The 6,602-nt window shown below is 27.3% G+C and overlaps 1 protein-coding gene across 1 annotated transcript in view; it reads right to left on the bottom strand.

Moving 5' to 3' along the window:
• The window catches only part of flz (transmembrane serine protease filzig), a 20,897-nt gene extending 14,807 nt beyond the window's left edge, over window positions 1–6,090 (bottom strand). The window contains exon 1 of the mRNA XM_011508195.1: window positions 5,594–6,090. The gene's annotated coding sequence lies outside the window, so the exon portion shown is untranslated. The remainder of the gene's footprint in view (window positions 1–5,593) is intronic.
• Between the last annotated feature and the right edge of the window lie 512 nt (window positions 6,091–6,602).

The following is a 6,602-nucleotide window of genomic DNA, read 5'->3' as shown; positions in this document are numbered from 1 at the left end:
AAAAAAAAAAAAAAAAAAAAAAAAAAAAAAATAAAAGAATTATGGTAATTTACTAAAATTAAAAGTGCAAAAGTAACAAACAAATAGCAAGAAACAAAAAATAATATATATGATTATTATCATAATAAGTAAAAAGATTAAGAAAACATATACTTTTAATACAATTTAATAATAATAATATCTTAATTGTAATAATAGTATTTAAGTAATAAATTAGAGAATTCGAAATTACTCTTATTCAATATTATTTAATTTCATATTACATAGTCAAAACATAATTCAAAATAATATATGATAATATGTTATAGTTAAAAATACAAAATTATTTAGTGAAAGCAGTTCAGTAAGCAAAGTAAGCAAACTACAATATTTATATAATTTAACGGATTTTTATTCGATATAATTTTAAATATATAATAGATATAAAAATTGCCAACTTATCCATTAATATGTAATCTATAATATTACTTTATTACATTAATTTAATTAAGTATTTTTAATAATAATTGTTCAAATAAACGAATGATATATGTCGGTAAAAATATTTTTTTTTCTTTCTTATATCAATTAACTATGTATTGCAGAAGTAAATACCGCACATACCAATGCTCCACTAACGTATTCGTACATATACTTACAATCACAACTTGAAATACCGTTATGCATACAAGTAAACGCTTGTAAAGCTCTTACAAGTTAGTCTTATAAGTAGTATACATACACATATACTCAATATATATGCAAGCCAAATTCGTATAACAGGAAAATATAGAGGATTTAAAAATCAAAGGGAAAAAGAACCGATGACGTTGAACAAAGAGAGAGAGAGAGAGAGGGAGAACAAAAAATTTAATAGTTCATGAATGACTTGCTTATGATTTATTTATAGTAAATACTCACTTTCTATTTGTTTACAGTTATGTCGAATAGTATAATTTATTTAAAAAAAAAAACCTTTTAGGATTATTAAATTTTACTCTTATTATTATTTATTTTGTAATATTTCATGAATAGAAAAATGCCTTGATTATTGATTTATATAGAATACAAATTATTCAATAATAAGATTATTGAATATTGAATGTATTGAAATACACGATTATCAACAAAATAATTTACGATGTAATTTACTTTTATAATGATTAAACAATCATAAATTTCTTCATTTTTACAATTTTACTTAACAAATAAAATTAATGTAGTAAAAATCAGAATGAATAAATTCCGTTTATACACTTGAATTCAAGGAAAAATTTATTATTATATCCATTTAGAAACTTTATTTAGCTGTTTTATAAAATTAAATATATTATAATAAATACATTTACTTGATATATTTTTTACCCTTAATAGTGTTTAAAAAAAGTAAAGTAAAATTATGATTGTTTGAAATTTTTTTGGAAAGCTTATAAGTGATCTATTTAAAAATGGATATATAATTGAAATTACATAGCCTTAGAAAGTAGTTTTTTAAAAATATATTAATTACTGATGATAATTAGAACAATTAAAAACTCAATAAACAAATGCGCATTGTAAAAAATGTATTATAAATTAAACTGAAAAAAAAATTAATTTGAAATAAACAGTTCCTAATTTCCTTAAAAATTTTATTTGCAATATGTAAATGAAATTTAATTGAATAATATATAATTCAAAAACATTTATTAATTAAATCAATTATATTTATCTCAAAATATTGTATTTAAATATGCTGTATACACATACACGCGCACGCGCGCGCACCTTTCCATTCATTTATAATTACAGGCTAATATTTTTTTAATTTCACCAATGACTTACAATTTTATCATACTATTACACACATGAAAATTTTCAAACTTCTAATAGAAGATAACATTGTCGTTATATATCAACTAACGAAATTACTGAAAATCATAATTATCAGAGAATATAATTTTTGAAGAGAAAGTTCGAAATCTTTTTTTTCATTCTCAGGTTGTAAATTCCTTTGATTTTGAAATAAAATGCTGCATCGGAGATTTCTTACATATATACATATATTGCGTGTTTATCCTTCGAGAAAGTCAACGGGGAACTTGCTTTTATGTATTTTAGTATATAAGTACAGCATACATGCATGTACACAATCAAATTCTGAGTTTGGTAACGGTCACCGATCGACCTTCTATCTTAACATTATAACCATTTGTCTTAATTTTAATTATTACTAAGTTTGAACCATAAGACATAAATAAATTTGATAATTAAACTTGAATTTATTTGCAGTATAAAATGTTGATTTTATTAGCCACTTTACTTTTCAATGTTATTATAAAAAATTATTTTTATATAAATATATATATTATTTTTCTATAAATTTCTATAAATAATATATATATATAAAATTATAATATAAAAATTACTTTTCAATGTTGAATTATGATAGATAAAATTTTTATAGATTAAAAGTTAATTATTAATATATCATTGCAGTGTTCCTTTGGATCTTATCATTAAATAAATTAATTCATTTGTAACTTCGAATATTTTGCTAATTCTTCAGGAGTTGAACAATCTAACCATAAGAATGAATTTAAGAAAATGGTGGAAAGAATGATAAATAATTCTATTAAAAAGTGCGAAATTAAGAAAGTATTGATATATAAAATAGTATTTTACCATTTTAACTTAATATTTAAATAGAATTTATATTTACAACAATCGATTTATTGGCAAAATCTAAATCAATACTTGAAAATTTATGTATATATATATATATATATATATATATATATTATGTATAGATTTTTTATATTTTCATATAGAATATAAACAAAAAAGTTAACCAATACAAACTATTTATATCATTTTTCAAAATTAAAATTTTTAACTTTACAAGGCAGGGTATCCATAAATATTTGAAAGGATTTGTAAAGAAGAGTATCGATAAATATTTGAAAATATTTGTAAAGAAAAATTGATATTCAACTATGAATTTAGAATAATGTATTGATATTTTTTATTTAAAAAAATAAATATAACTTAAATAAAAGGTATATTTCGAATAAATATTGCCAAATAGTTGAATTTTTGTGTTTTCACAAATATTTCATTCATACAATTATAAATAATCGTAAAAAAAAACTTTTTTCATTTGATATTATTTTAGTTTATTAATAATTAATTTGGTTAAAAAAAAAATTTATTCTTTTTTTAAAAATATATAACGTTTAATTATAATTGTTCACAATATATATATATATATATATATATATATATATATATATTAAGCAGTTATTAGATAAAAATATAAAAAAAAAATATATAATATAAAAAGATATTTTATTTTTATACACATTATCATAAACTTTATAAATATTTTTAGGAATTTCATAAAAAATATGTAAAAAATTTTTAAACATAAAAATTAATTAAACCAATTCAAGTACATCAATTTCTTTTGTAATAATCTCTTTGACTAATTAATATTATTCATGGGTAAGGATAATGTGTACATACAATGAATTAGTTAACTTAATTGTACCTTGACTATTAATTATTATTAAATATTATATTATAATTAATATTATTAATTATATATAATTATAACAAAAAAATTATATGTAATTACAATAAATAAAATTATAAAAATCATTATAAATAATAAATTATTATACTATTAAACTTTTGAAATCTGATAATTATATGTAAATTTAAAGAGACTTTAAGTCTAATTATAAAGTTCAGCGTGATGAGGGAAATTATTTTAATTTGAACTGAAAATCAATTGATTTTTAATATATTATATATTTCTTATGAATAATATTTAAGAATTTCAGATGATTTTCACTGCAACTTCAAATAATTTCTTTGATCACAATGAATCGTATATTATATATTATACGAATCTATTTGAAATATGTGAGAGTACAAATTAATGTTCAGTATGGATATTTATGTCGATAGATTTGTCGAATGAATTAACGAGAATATTTTATAACAATATAAGTATTATCATACTAGTCTAATTTTTTTTTTTATCGGTGTTCGTATATTGTATGGTTATTGCTTAATATTGAACATTTGGCCGAAAATAAGAAATACAACATTTTGATCAATTTTTGAAACGAATGTGATTAATTTAAAGAATTTTTTATTTTTTCTGTTTTAATTACTTTTATTAAAAAGATTTATATAAAGATATATAAAGATATATAAAGGTTTTATTATAAAGATTATCATATGGAGTTTATCACTCATCACATAAATCGTATTTTGAAATTGAAATTGTGGCAATCGCAGGATGTATGTCAGGTAATCCGATATCAATCTTAAATGTTTGCCTACATTTTGAAAAAGTATGCTTAAAGGACGTTTACTTTTTATTAATGATTTCAACGATTCGTCGCGGTTCAATAATTAGAACTCTAATAATCTATAATACTACCTCGGTGAATTAAATGTTTTTAATCTCAATAGAGAAATGAAAAAGCACGCCGAGATTAAATTGTCTTTAAAAAGGTAAAGCCTTCGCCGCGCATTTGAATTTACTGTCAAGCAATTAAGAGTTCGTATATAGACGGGCTATTTAATTCGATGGTTGCACTTTCTCGCGCGAATGATAATACTAGGCGATATTCCACAAAAAGGAGGCGAAGAAAAAATTTAGCCTATAATACAAAATGCGGGACATTAAGAAATTGTTTGAATCCATCGAAGCATCGAATAAACTCTCTCCCTATCCCCCTCCCTATCACCATTCACTCACTCACTCACTCACTCTCTCTCTCTCTCTCTCTCTCTCTCTCTCTCCCTCTCACGGTTGTTTTTGTGTTTGCGCGCGCGCGCGTGTGTGTGGATCTGAGCGGCTCATTCCACGGTTCGTTTGGTATAATATCGTGTTTGAAGGAAGGAGTGCGCATCACGCGGCCAGCCACGTTATGCGCGCTTTCTCTCGACTATCTTCACGGTCAGCTTAAGCGTGCGCGCCGATTGCCAATTGCGAACTGCGCCAAGTGGTTCCGGGTTTAATAAGGTGCACACGAGTGCAAGGTCCACGGCGACTAGCGATAAATATTTGTTTCTGGGTCATTTTCCAATCTAGCTGAGTCGTTGGAATGCGACGACGTGGGAGCTTAAGCATCGGCTGATTTACATGTTAAATAGTAAATTAAACGTTTCCCTCGCCCGGAATATTTCATTAATCGCAGCCCAGATATCGCATGCATTTCTCTGCCATTGGGACGGATTAACCGGCCTCGTGCTTCTACAATTTCTATTCTCCTTTCTCGTATTATTAATCCCACGATATTTTATTATGCAGAGCGACATTATTTAGTGAAAGTCGTAGGACTAATTAATTGATCGGATAGTTCACACGGGGGGAATATTTGACGTTTCAAAAGCTCGTCCCATCTCACCCTACACCCCAGTTACCCTCGATTTTTTTTTTCTCCTACACTTGGAATTATAATTTTACTGTCATTGCATTACTTTGCCGAGGCGTCGATTGCGCTCTATTAAAAAGTCATTGTAATTCAATGATGGGCTTTGATACTTCGACCCTTGTCGATTAATTCAGTGCTAGAGGGTATTAATCGTACATAGTATACGCAATATAAATACTTACCTTGATATTGTTGTCTAAAGATTTGCTTGATGAATGAAAAGGAGCGAGTCGCAATCGCTAAGAACAATCACACATAATTCTCTTTTACAAATTCATTGTTTCATTGATTTTATCTTTGTTTTGTTAATGCACTTGCCAAATATCTACTTGATTAAATTATGCACTATCGTATCCTTCACTATGGGATTGAAATGATCGTTTTCTTGTCTTTCTTGTTTCTGCGCCTTCATTAACTTTTAAAAGTCCAACTAAATATAATCTGAACCAATATCTATTTATTGAACTGCCTGAAGACGAGTTACGCGCACATCCTCGTCCTCGTCCACCCAGGTAAAGAACTGCGGCGAATGTGATTCGTTTCCAACTTCACCGACGTACTGAGTTACAGTTTCTCTCTCTCTCTCTCTCTCTCTCTCTCTCCCTCTCACTCCCTCTCCCTCAATCGCTAACTCACTCGCTCATACACAAACACGCATACCCACACTCGCACTCTCTCTTTTTCTCTCTCTCTCTCTCTCTCTCTCTCTCTCTATTTCTCTCTCTCTCTCTCTCTCTCTCACTCTGTCTCTAGTTCTCTTTATATTTCAATCCATCCAACTAGTCAAGTGGATGGTAGATGTCTGGCTGAAGCTTCGCGGACATGGCACATGCCGTGCAATTCCCCTGCCGTAGTCATAAGCGATGCCTCGATTGGTGAACGGTCCGTACGACCGATAAGGCCCCCGAGGAGGTGGTAGCGGACCCACCGGCAAAGAAAGAAAGAGAGAGATAGAGAGGGGGGGGGGTTACACATAGTCGTTGAACAGCCTGAACTAAATCAACCCATCGAGCATAGGCGGGTTACTAAGAAAGAGAAAGACATAGAAAGGGCGAGAGCGAAACTATGAAGTCATCGAGCTGACGAATCAAGAATGAAGATGTGCAAAAGCAATAGCGAAGGGAGAAAGCGACAATGGAAAGAGAAGCCAGTGACAGCAAACATGATCTGTATAAGCTATTTATTAATTTA

The sequence above is a fragment of the Ceratosolen solmsi genome, unplaced genomic scaffold (assembly GCF_000503995.2).
Source record: "Ceratosolen solmsi marchali unplaced genomic scaffold, CerSol_1.0 scaffold10, whole genome shotgun sequence".
NCBI classification, from domain to species: Eukaryota; Metazoa; Arthropoda; class Insecta; order Hymenoptera; family Agaonidae; genus Ceratosolen; species Ceratosolen solmsi.
The sequence above is the reverse complement of the archived record's forward strand: the minus strand, read 5'-3'. Positions and strand labels throughout refer to the sequence as shown.